This window comes from Saccoglossus kowalevskii, chromosome 20 (assembly GCF_978046115.1).
Source record: "Saccoglossus kowalevskii chromosome 20, keSacKowa6.1, whole genome shotgun sequence".
Taxonomy (NCBI): Eukaryota; Metazoa; Hemichordata; class Enteropneusta; family Harrimaniidae; genus Saccoglossus; species Saccoglossus kowalevskii.
The window spans coordinates 11,015,979-11,029,649 of record NC_140660.1 but is presented as its reverse complement, the minus strand read 5'-3'; the positions used below and the strand labels follow the sequence as shown (position 1 = coordinate 11,029,649).

At 37.6% G+C, this 13,671-nt stretch overlaps 1 pseudogene; it reads left to right on the top strand.

Moving 5' to 3' along the window:
* The first annotated feature begins 279 nt into the window (after positions 1-279).
* Positions 280-12,888, top strand: LOC146729996 (cartilage intermediate layer protein 1-like; annotated as a pseudogene).
* Positions 12,889-13,671: the final 783 nt, after the last annotated feature.

The window sequence follows — 13,671 nt, the reverse complement described above, 5'->3', positions numbered from 1 at the left end:
CATAGTACAATTCACGAGTATCCGTTTTGACCTGGCCGAGTGCATTAGTCACCTCCGGTTACTCCTAATACACCTTCAAATCGACCAATAAATTATCTAGTAAAAGCTCAGTAATCTCTCAATTTGTACAACAATCAAAGTTGCCATCATGGCGCGACGACTAATATAAGCAGGGCCATTAGTTATGTTCGAACTCGTAACTCAAAGTGTCCAGGAATTCAGTGTCAGTAGTGTTATCATTATTGAATGTTGGGTGCTTTTGATACAATTTAGGCAATGATGGCATTTAAACCCAAGCCTTCTGATCAATTAACAGGTAACGGAAACCACAAAGACTGAAGGACTGACTACTTACCTATCTGTGCATTTGATATGGGTATAAGTATGTATATATAGAGAAACATATAGAAAGATACACTACATATTTAATCCCTCGGCACTGTATGCTGTTACTTTAATTACAGAGTTTTCATTTTCATTTTTCATTTTGCTTTGCAAGTTGTTAATTGAGAGAATGAATATCGCAACAAATACTGGCCATGTATTTGGGAGTAAGTACTATTCGTTTAGATAGTTTCCACTATTACAAGTTGTTAAATTGAGAGAATAAAGATCTCGACATATATTTGAAACTAATTTGTGAGTAAATACTTGCAGTATAAATAATTTCCAGCATTACAAGTTGTTAAATTGAGAGAAAAATTGTCTCGACAAATATTAACCATTTTTTGTGAGTAAATAGCCGTCGTTTAATTAATTTGCACCATTACAAGTTGTTAAATTGAGAGAAAAAATGTCTCAACAAATATTGGCCATGTATTTGTGAGTAAAAAAAGTAGCTTAATTAATTTCCCCCTTTACAAGCTCTTAAAATGAGAGAATACATTTTGTGAACAAATCTTATTCAGGTTATTTTATATTTATTCTTGCATGGAAGCGTTTTGCGAGTTTTATTATTCTCTCGTGACATTCCCAAACACACTGCATTTTTTTTTCTCCTCGATGGCGCGCTGGTGACCCACGCCGCAGTGTTCATTTTGCTAGGTACTTCAATGGCTTTGGTTCCGGTTAGTGTTTATCTAGAGTGATAAGAACTCTCGGCGTTTTTAATCCTTTCATTTTTTCATGTTTGCCACGCCGTAATATGCTACCACATCCCCGTTTTATTGTGATTTTGTCGAATGATGTCTTCTGCGTATTTTGTGACGTCAGCAATTCGTGTGTGGTCTGGAATGGTGCCCAAACTCCAGGTACTGTTGACAACGGGAAGTTGAACGATTGCAAACCAATTTTACACTACCATATATATAGAAAGCACCTAATGACACAAGACGCCCTGCCCGACGGAGTTTCGAAGCTTGTCACGTTTAAATGTAAGTTCTCCTGTGATGTTTTCGGAGCTCATAACCATTTTATCAATGCTAGTCAAAACTGTAAAAAAAAGTACATTTATGTTGATCAGACTTCAGTTCTAGTAAAAATCAAACAACCATTCATTAAAGTGCTTCTTACAAACATTCGGCATATTTGGTATCTAAGAGGGGCGTTCAATAAGTAATGCCCCTGACCCATTTCCCATAGCAGCAGATTAATGAAACTTGGCACAGGTATTAGTCTTTCTCTACATATAAACCTCCTAGAGTTATGCATTTCTCTCATAGTTTGATACAGCTCTGGACACCGTTTTTGTAGAACACCCCAGGTTGATCTTCCAATCACGTACTAACTTCAGAAATCAAGGCTGCAACATCTGGGAAACGCTTTCCTTTCTAAAACACCTTCATGGCTGGGAACAGATGAAAGACAGAGGGTGCAAAATCAGGCGAGTAAGGGAGATGGGGAAGGATTTCATAGCTACAAGCCCGTGCATTCTGATCTGGCGACATGCGAGTTGTGAACCGGAGCGTTGACCAGCAGGAGGTGGATACCGTGCCCCGCCTCTTGATTTTGATAGCTTCTGTCATGAATTAGTTTACGCGTATCTGTTGATCGACTTAATTAGCTGATTACGAGTGAATTGCTGTGTTATGTCTTTCATCATTTAGGCAGGCGAGGTCCTGGACGGAACTCGACTCAGTGATTTGGAACTAATTACAAGATAACTGTCGCTATTCTTACTACTATTTCTAACAGTTAGTATTCGTAGTTATTAATGTAGTGAACGATTAATCAAAAGATATGACATATTCAGTGCTTAGTGTGATTGGCTTTATGATTGAAGGCTACGCCCTAGAGTCTTTTCACTGTTTTGTAATTGGTTAAGGTTTTGAAAATGAATAAAGAGAGTTTTGGGTTGGTCTTGGCGAGTACTCCACGATAGACGCAGTCTAAGTCCAGTCTTGGAGAGTCTATGGACAGAGTCCAGTCCTGGAAAGTCTTGGAGATTTTTCCCCAGGGCGCTGTGTCTTATAGAGTGCTCGACTGATCGACTAAGACAAGAGTTGAAACGTATTTCGTTGTGCGTGTCTTATTTGACTGTAAAGTATAAGTGACTTCCCCGATCCCGTACCTCAAGGGGACGCGATAGAGAGACAAGACGAGATTCCCCCGGACACGTGTGGAGAACCCCAGAGAGAAGAATTTCCCCCTGATACTTCTCTTAATTTCATCAAAAGTGAAGTGTAATAGGCTCCTGTAATTGTGGTACCCTTTGCCAGGAAATCTGTCATCACTACTCCGTCCTGGTCCCAGAATACTGTGAGCATGACCTTGCCAGTGGAGGGCTGCACCCTTGCCTTCTTTGGAGATTGAGTCTTTGGAGTCCAAGTGCTTCCACTGCATTGACTGGGCTTTGGTCTCTGGATCATAGTGATGAACCCAAGTTTCATCCTGTGTAATCAGTCTTTTGAAAAACTTTGACTCATCTTCTTGACACATCTCCAAATTCATCCTCGAGCACTTGACGCGTACTTGCTTCTGGAAAGGTGTGAGCAACCTGGGAATCCATCTGGCAGACACCTTATGCATATGCAAATGGTCATGAATGATAGTTTCCACATATCCTGTACTAATCTTGACCTCTTGGGCTATTTGGCGAACAGTAATGCGTCGATCTTCAAAAATGGCTGCCTCAACTTGACGGACAGATGCCTCATCAATGGCAGAAGAGGGACGACCAGGTCTGGGAGCTGTTTCCACAGACTTTTTACAAGGTCATATGATGGGGAATCATCACCATAAGTTTCTTTCATTTCATCAAAAGTCTCCTTTTGTGTGCGTCTTTTCAAATACATAATATCTATCATTTCGTGTAGTCGGTGTAGTTGCTTTCATTATTTTTAATTTCCAGACCTGCTCACGGGGCATTATTTAGATATTGTCTGTTCGCCTTCTAGCCCTCGGATCTTTACCAATGAGATGAACTCAATTAACTAACGTTGATCGTTAATGTTTCCATTGCTTTTAAAAACATAAGACTTCCTCATCTTGCGTACACCGCTTTTCAAAACAAATATTCAGTCGGGAGAGCGCCGTTCAAATTGATGTTGGACAACGCGGCCTGAAAGAGAAGATGTGAATTACTGTTTTTTAAAATGATGCTGTTCCTTCAGGTAAATTGCCAGCACGTGCGTATTTTATTCAATGTATTCGCTATAGTTACAAACGAGCTCTCTGTCAACGACGATAGTTTTTTTTTATGTGAGGGAATCGGGTTGGAGATTCGTTTATGAATAATGACCTCAAATGATCCCGGAAACGTAACGCCCCTACGGGACTCAAACACACAACTCCAAACACAAACCTCAAACCCAGAAATTATGTCTCTAGATATTTCAGGAAATGTCAGTGGCGGTCTTTCGAAGTCATAACTATTTATAATTTCACCTCGGATATTTTAAATATAATGTTACAAGAGCAATAGAAACACAGCATGAAATACGAGAACACATTTATACCAAGAAAATCATTTGAACGTTGTTGGCCAGTTCAAACTACAGGTGTGGTTGTGATATTATATCAAATAATGCACTTGTAACGTGCATGGTATGTAGCCCTAGTCCAGTTCATTATTTGACATCATCATTTGTACCATACAGACATTACGTGAGACTTGCTTAAACATTTACCTTATACGATGCGAGACGATTTTTGTCTTACACTAAACCACATAAGCTTTTAATATGATAAACTTTAAAGAATGTTTTCACAATATGTATTATTACAGAGAAACTAAAATAATATCGGTACTCATAACCATTTTTACAATAACAACCCAAACTAGGGAGTTCATATGTGCTGAGCAGTTGTGATTTTAGTTTAGTTGACAGCAGATCAACATTCATCAAAGTGCTACTTTAACAGTTTAACAAGCTTGATATTTTTTTACAATCTTAACCTCACATGATCCCGGAAAAACTAAACATTATTTCTTGTTAGTCAAGAGCTAAATCAACAGAATAGGCAGCCAATGTAAATAGAGTGGCTAAGGTGATGAAATGGGTTATGTATTGGCAAATTGAATAATGCATAGATATGTTCATTCAGCGTACTTAAACCTAATAAGTAACAACGTAAATAATCTCTCGAGTGATCACGTTTCCCTCGTAAAGGCGTGTTGACTGTTCCCTCTTTGGACAACCTCCCTCGTTCCTCGTATTGCGTACATTGCAAAAACAAATGATTACTTTTCAACTCAAATCTTCAGTCGAGAGAGCGGAGTTAGGACTTGATGTTGGACAATACTGCCTGTAAGAAAAGGTGTTAAGCACTGTTTTTAAAAAAAAGGGGTTGTAACTGCAGTTCACTTGCCTTTAGTCATACTTCAATGCTGTTCTGATTGTTTATTTTATCATTTATGTGTCGGTATTAAAATGTTATGTCGCTTTAAATAATCCGCCGAACTGAAACAACAGTAAATTGTGTAACTCTCCCACAGTCCAGCATGTTAATCGAAATAAAATTCGTATCAACAGATACTAAATCTCGATATTGGAAGAACTGCATATGCATTGGTCAATGACCTGACATAATATTTGCTGTTGTACTTATCAGCGAGCTTAGCACTAAACAGAATATAAAGTTTGGACGCTTAAAATAGGATTTATATCGTTTATAATTCAAATTCCTCGTGGTAGTGTTGTTTTCATATAACAGACCACAGCGACTATGTTTGAGCGTCGAGTAGTGTTTACCTGTAAAATGCCATGCTATTTTGATAAATAAGATCATCCATTATGTGACAAATATACTGACACATACACAAATAGCCTATGTGTATTTTCATGACTTGGCACAAATTGGGCTGACTTGAACATTTCTGTTATTACATACTCGACTAAAAGTAAACATACATACAATTGAATTGTCACTTTTTACTGGGCGTTTTTCATGCGCACATATAAATAGCTTGTGTAGGAGCGAAAACAGTATTTGGTGCCAAGACCCGCACCGCAGGTAACTACTAAATATCCATGGAGGCGATGGATGGCATGGTAGATAGGATAAATACGTCCCCGAAAGGGAGACACTATTTCATGGGGATAGCTTGTTTTGTACTTCTTGCTGCTTTTTTGGGAGTCGGATTAGTCGCATATCGTAAACTCATCGAGCAACGGACTGATTTTGAGAACACACATAAGGTTTAAATTACATATGAATGCCATCAACGATTGTCAATATACTCCTGGCGTCTTGTTGGAATATTGAATGTTAAAATGAGGTATAAACCAGAGTGAATACGATATTTTATTTTGTTGTTTTCTTTAGTTCTTGTATTTACGACATTATTTATAATCAAATTCAGTAAATAAGTACGACTGTCATCTCTCATATTCTGAAACGCCATGCTGATTGATCAAGGGGTGATTTTAGGAACTACAGTAAATAAAATAGTAACTTGATAAAGTGTTATATTTTAATGAGTTTGCTATTCACGTGTAATTATACGAGTTATACAGCTCACCTAAATTTTCATAATTATTTTATTGTAATAATAATTCACAGATCATTGCAACCATTGTCTTTAATTGTTTTAGACGATCACAGACAATTATTAAGGTTTCCATTTTTCCAAGCTTTTTAAATCCAGAAATTCTTGGTCGCTTACATATCTACATGATAATGCATATAGAAATTGACGTGCATAGCGATTCACTAATCTGTATACTAGTATGCATCAACGACGAGTGTCTAAATATATTTATAAAAAATAACAGGACTGTTTAATTGCATATAGACAACGAACACTTTTCGCAGGTCACTACTATACATTTATATATTACAGTAGTAGAACAAGATAGCTGCTCACATGACCAATTTAGAATTTAAGGCAATGCAATGGGTGAATGTATTGAAACAGAGTACACACACGGGTAAAAACTTTAATAACAAACCACCGTCACATTAGCAAATATTCTGTTCAAAATGTCGTGGTACTACGTATACTCGTGGTTATTTCGGACGTAATCGGGCTGTGTGCATTTCGTGGTTAATCCGCCGCTTATGAAATAACGAACGGTATAGACGGAGTCAATTTTTGTCTATCCATACACTGGAAATCATTTTACAGTCTACCCAATTTGAACACCAGTAAAGATTATAATGCGCCACCGTACATTTTACGTGAATCAATCGTTCATGGTAGGAGTTTAATTAAAGTCTTCTGTGACGTTGTTTCGAGATAGTAGAAACATACCGATGAAACCCAAGACCACGGATAGGATTTGGAATCGTTGAAAACGGGTTGATATACTATAAACACGTTGGACTTTTACATATATAAGTATGAATAGCTTACGAGTTTATAAAAAATGACCTCACGTGATCCCGGAAATAATATCGTTGACAGACTGCACACTTATCTGTGCATACAATTTAAACGACCTCCTCATTCGTTGCTTGTAGAGGCATAACTGGAATATTATCCGCCTTCTTATTTATTATTTATTTAAATATTCTACACATTATTCAGAAATATGACTAACCTGCTTCACAAGAAAGATTTTTCGCGCAACAGCGTATGATTTAATGCGCAGCGATGAGCCACGCACTTTAACATATTCTCATGACATATTCTACTTACAACACTTCTACGCGGAATTTAGATTATAACACGATCAAAAAACCCAGTCTGTGTTTAGTGCTGAGCCCCTACGTGCACTAATTGAACCAAAACACTTGTATCAGAGACATACCTATGAAAAATTAATGAAATTCTGCTTAAGTAACAGTTATATAAAATGTAATCTTAATCGGACACAAACTATTCTCATCATTTTATTAATCCATCTAAACCAAACAAAACCAGCAATACACACCTGCAAACACTCGTCGTTATTCAGTTTGTTTGAGCGCACATACCTACATTTACTATATATTTCATCTAGTGTTATACGTGTGGGACCTTGGTAGATATTGACTAATTGTCTAGATATCTAAGTACATTCGAAAACATTATATATTCGATAATAGAGAATATGAACTGAATTTGAACTTCATTAGTTTCGTTAATTTCAATTTTAGTTCTCTTTTTTCGTAGATTTACAGGATGGACCAGCAGACACAACTCAAGTGGTTACAACATCTGCACAAATTGAAACAAACCCAACAATTGATGGGCGACGTACGACACCGACTGTCGTTACTCCAGATCACAGCTCTAATTTGAACTCACCTACCACAGACGTTGACACAACTGAGTCTGCAAGCACAGTTGATATATCAACTACAACTGGCACTGTCGTCATGCTCACATCACCCAAATATGCCCCTACTACTGGTTTTCCGGGTTTGACTACATCATCGGGCACATCAAAACAAACAACAACGACCATAACAACTGTTCCATCAACCACACGAAACATACACATATCTACAATGGAGCCTCCGCCGTATTTCCAAGGTAATGTGCAAGCTCCGTGAATACAGAATTGCTCATCATTTTAAGTGTCATTACAATATCAATCATGTAAGAGAGGCGTTAATGATAATCACATTAACATATTAGAAGTATGATTTGAACAGTCAGAAAAAGTTGACTGATTGACATGCATTTACTACTGCAAATAATTGTCTACGAGACGGAGCCATAGTACGCGTTTGTCTTACATAATGCACAAATCAGCACGCCTGTAGTTCGGGATTCTTTTCAAGTTATTCACTTTCATTAATTCCGTAGTCAAGAAATGCCTCGCCGCAAAGGCAAACGAGCTGCATTGCCATAGAAATGTTTGGCTAAAGTATTTTTTGTGTGGCTATAGTACAGACTCATGAATGCCACATATGCTTCAAATTTTACCAACCTACCAGACCTGCTGGTCAGCATTGCATTTAAGCCTTGAATTCAAGATTATTTTCAAATACTTTCATAAGTTTCTAATGGTTCACAAAACAATGCCACAAAAAAACACAATTCTGAAAAACTCATTTTATTTTATTTTTTCACTTTAAATTGTTTAGTCTGTGCTTAATTATGCTCATGTTTGCACAACAAATTGCGCCAACAAAGAATAATTAAGTAATAATTTTCCATAAAAAGCTCAGACAATTGTAATGTATCGATTGACTCAATTCAGTTCATGGAGATGCTTTATGTGAGAACTGTGTTTGCAACCCCGACTTACTGACCAGGGACAATCGGTATTACGTATTTACAGTGAAATTAAATTCAAAATATAATTCCTACTTGTGAAAGAGTCTCACAGCCCACAATACCATATGTAATTAAACGACCATATACGTGGGTACGAAAAGTGTCTTTAGTCTAACATCTTTTGTTATAAATTATGTAGTAAATACAATTATGACATTATTTTCAGCGGAAACGTCCTGGCTCACCTGGGGTGAATGGGGGCACATGCGGTGTGACATGCGGCGGTGGTAACCAGTTAAGATCCCGAGATTGTTTTACTACAGAAATTGATATTACATGCACAGGTAGTTCTGTCCAATCACGCACATGCGCATCATGGAATTGCCCAGGTGAGAATAACTTCGTCAAAATTACTAAAGCTTACATTTCGTCGAAATCAAATACGCATACTTTTTTCGAACAAATGTGTGTTTCTTGTGTTTCCAGATTGCTCAAAATCCTGTGAATATGGTGAAATGGACTCTAATTGCTTATATTGCGTTTGTGATAATGATGTACTGGATGGTTACGTAGTTGATGTTGCTGCCAGGCCGCTATATAATGCATCTATATTTAGAGAAGAATACCCATTGGTGCCAATCGCGAGGTCGCTCGTCGATGGTAGTTTTAACATTCGTGGTCTTTGCATTCGTGGTTCAGGTCTGATAATTCAAAAGTCAAAATTTGCTACGAAAACCTTCAAACTCCCAGCAGTGTCGAACAACATCGCCAATTATTCAAATATTAAGATTGTATTGCAACAAATTGGTGAGTTCATACATTTTTATCTAATAATCAAATTTTGTACTTTTTAATGAAAATAGAAAATTCCTTCTGACTGTTAACATATTTACTTCTCCATGTGCAATTAGTTCCGCCTATAATCACAGTCAATCCCGAGAGCAAAGTAAGATCAGTCGGACAAAGTGTTATGTTATGCTGTAATGGTTATGGCACCCCTAATCCAAGTTACTACGAATGGTATGTCTATTTGTGAAATATTTTAATTATATAGCTTTGAGAGAATGTTTCTGTAGTGAAAACATTAATTGTCCTACCAATATTGTTATTGCACAATCAGGCACATGAAGTAAGAAATAAGGAAAAGGTGTAATAAATGTGACTAGAAAAAATTAGATCCGATACGCCACACTGTTACTTCACTAATGCACTGATTACTTCATTTCAAGAAACAATCACCCATAGAATCGTACACTGTATGCTGCAGGCGAACTATCCTTGTTTCATAGTTTTTTTGTATCCAACTGGCTGCGGTGATCTTCAGAACACATGCTTATCCTCCTAATTCAAACATACATAACACACGTGTATGAATATTCTTGCTCAGTCTTACATAAATACGTTCACACAGGCTCGCTCACACGCACATACCTAGTATATTTGCGTTCATTTGTTGTTGAACGAAGTGAAAAATTGTAACACAATATAAAATACGTCCTCTCTCTCTTTTAAAGAATCCGCATTATATTTCAACTGCAGGTTTAAAGATTATGATATCCTGGAAGATTAGTCGTACAGCTCGAATAAGTAATTGATACTGAATGATCTGAACATGTCTGATGGTGGTACATATACATGTAGAGTGAACAGTGATGCAGGAGCAGCATTCTCCATCCCGGCTGTACTTCAAATATATGGTAAGATATGGTATTTATTCTGACGCCATCGTAACATTTTACTCGGTTGTCAACAATTTTCTCTGTGAAGCTAAAAACAATCATCATATACAATCAATATGTTTTGTGTTGGGACATATTCAATCAAAATGAATTAAACAATGTACTTTAATGTAGAAAACCTTTAGTTCATAATATCATTTGATAAATATAATATTGTAATAAACAAGTTAATAAACAAATACAACAAAAACATAAGCACACATACAATCCTCGATAATATTGACTACTTTTTCCTTCCACAGCAATTGCAGTCAGGACAACGTAAGGCGTGACATAGATGATTCGGTCTCATGACTCATGTACTAAATAATTGGCTTATACGTTTGAACGTTTCCTGTATTTACAACAGTTGTCTCACATATAAATAATATATGTCTTTAATCCACTTTAGATACGGCAGACACATGTAGCAGCAGCCTGAGACCCAATTATATTCAGCTTCCAGATGGATGCGAAGGACCTAATGGAACCAACCAGTATGATACAGGAATGTGCAGTCGATCCGAATGCTCTGGCGATCCGGGAAACGGTGCAGACAAATGCACAGATACAGAAAAGTATTGTTGCATTGTATCTAACACGGAACAAAGACAACTCACATGCAGAGATTTTACCATTTCTATAATTGTTGTAACTGGATGCAAATGTGAATTGTGTAGCAATCCTACGAAGGTTGTGTCAGGTCAAGCATTGTGCGCCGATACAAAAGAACCATTAGCCTATGGTGACGTTTTCATAGGTTATGTGTTTGTCCGGAAAACAACCTCTAATGGTGAGTTCATTTTTAGCGTTCCAGGGGGTAGGAAGCGACTGCCAGTAACATTCCGTGATGGCAGAAAAGTGCTTGCTGATACTACGAAAGTGATTACTATAACCAACACTATCAAATACTATATGATAGTGTTGCTCCAACGTCGAGCACCAACTGTGATGTTCAATGCATTGGAAACTACCGTACTTGCTGTGGGAAATGCCACGCAGCCTTCTATAGAACTAGAGATTCCGCCACTGGCAATTCGTACTGTAAATGGTACTTCATACACAGGCAATGTTACAGTCAGTGTCAACTTTATCGACCCGAGGGATTCACAGATTGTTGACACAATCCAAAGCGATCTGAGTACACGTGACGTTGAAGGCAATGTTCGAAATTTGAATACATTTGGTATGGTGTCGATGAATTTCGAAGATGACAGTGGCGAACCCCTTGATGTCGATGGTAGCATCAAAATATATGTTAACTCAGAAAAAGCAAATCTGAACATAACAGAAATAGATGAGAATATGTTACTGCGACTGTGGCTTCTCAATGTAGAGAGCGGCGAATGGGAAGATATAGGTGGGCTACGTTTGGAAAGTAGTAAACGACGGAAACGTGATATTGAAGAAGTGTTTATTGTGGGAGATATGGAAGTCACAGATATAAGCATAAACAGCATTTGGTGCAACATTGACAGCATAGAAAGGCTTGATCAAGTGTGTTTTCTTAAAGTGAGGGTGTACGATGATGAACACCTCACAATTCCCATTGACAATGTCGAAGTAACTGCAATAACCAATAATCTGGATATAAGGTATGCAAGAACAAACAGAGGACTAAGATATTCCGGGGGAAAGTTCAATTTTTTTGACAAAAAAGTAACACAAGTTGGTCGAACATGTCTACGAGTATTCTGCAATTCAAATGGCTCGAAATTTTACCTGAATGTACGTGCTAAATACGATGGCAAAGTCTGCACTCCAGTGAGCCCACTCAATGCTTCAGTAATTGCCCATCCAAACACGTGGCCGAGCGAAATAGTAGACTCTTATTCTTCCCCAGATATTTGGGACGACCCAGGATTCATTACAATGTCTGGAAGGAAGAATCCAAATGCTGATGGACCAATATACTCATCAGCCCAACAAACCTGGTCCGGTATGCGCGATGCAGAAAACCGATGTAATGCTGCTGACTACACTGATAATCATTTAATATTCAAGAACAATCAAGAACAAAATATAAATAATCTCTTCGTGTTCAACACTCAGACATATACTTTCAGTGAAGCTGGTTATTCGCAGTCCAGGGTTCCATGCTCTTGGTATCCAACTGAAGGTCAGTTAAAGAGAGTCTGTTTCATTAAGATTTTGGTTGATGGACCCAACGCCAGTAGATTCAGAGTCGTTAGTTCTAAAGACCCAGGGAATGTCAACGTTGATTGCAACGAATACGGATTTCGAGTGTCATCAACAGGAGAAAACCAGATAAATGCATTCGGTACAAAATCTGCTGCTTGTATTGAATTCAAATGTAGTGGTGATGTTCGAGAGAGTACCAATGCCGAACCTTTGGACGGCGTCATTGATGGAATCATTGCATTAGATTTGACGACAGTTAAAGTTATACCTGATGCAACCTCGAACAACTGTTTCCTGAAAACTGTGGGCGTTAATACAGCGTTTGAAGACTTTGTCGATGTAACGTATAAAGGGGCGTCTGTCATTCATTTCAGAGTTCCACTCGTCCCATATATCGGGGCATTTAGGGGCTTAGGGGCATGTATGAAGCAAGTGGTAAGGAAAAGACAGGCTATGATGATGCGTTGGCCAAATGTAACGAAGGTAAAGATATTTTAAGCGGATCTGGTGACAACCCTGAGAAGAATTGGGCTTTAAATTATGAATGTCCCTAATAGATTTAGATCTGTTTATAATAATGAAGTTCATGTATATTCAACTTGAATTTATAAGCTACTTGAACTGTTTTCGGTATATTCCAGATATCAGATGAGTTATTAACAACGTATATGTACAATCATACATGACATTGATATATAACTGTGGCGTGTTATATGACGTAATTATTGTGCTAATAACGCAATTACGTCATATAACACTGCACACTTTTATATTAATAGTAATTACGTAAGCATATAATCTTATACAGAGCTAGTTTCTGTCGCATCATTTGAATTAAAATTGATTTATGACCTGATAAAGTTTGGGGTTCATTTTCACCCATAGTCATAAATACTAACAAAACCTTTTGACAGCAAGCTGTTAATTAATTTGTGTTGTTTGTTCATACAAGAGTAGTTTGGTGCATAAATTGTGTAACAGACGATGGTATGTGTGATTCCACGTATTACTTCTTCTGTGATGTTTAGGGCAGGGAAGATTTCGCTCAAACTAGGCAGGCAGGTCACACCCTACCTTAGTTATTAAATACAATCCGACAAGCATTTCTGGTTCATTATAGGCATAACAACACCCACCCTTCACGCCAAATGTATATCACCCTACAATTCTAGGATTAAAAAGCTCAGACATGGCTTATTCTACTCGACTTAAGTGTTTCTATTTGTTTTTATGTCCTTTTTACATTACCGATAAAGTTGTCCTCAAAGTTGGGTAACCTCT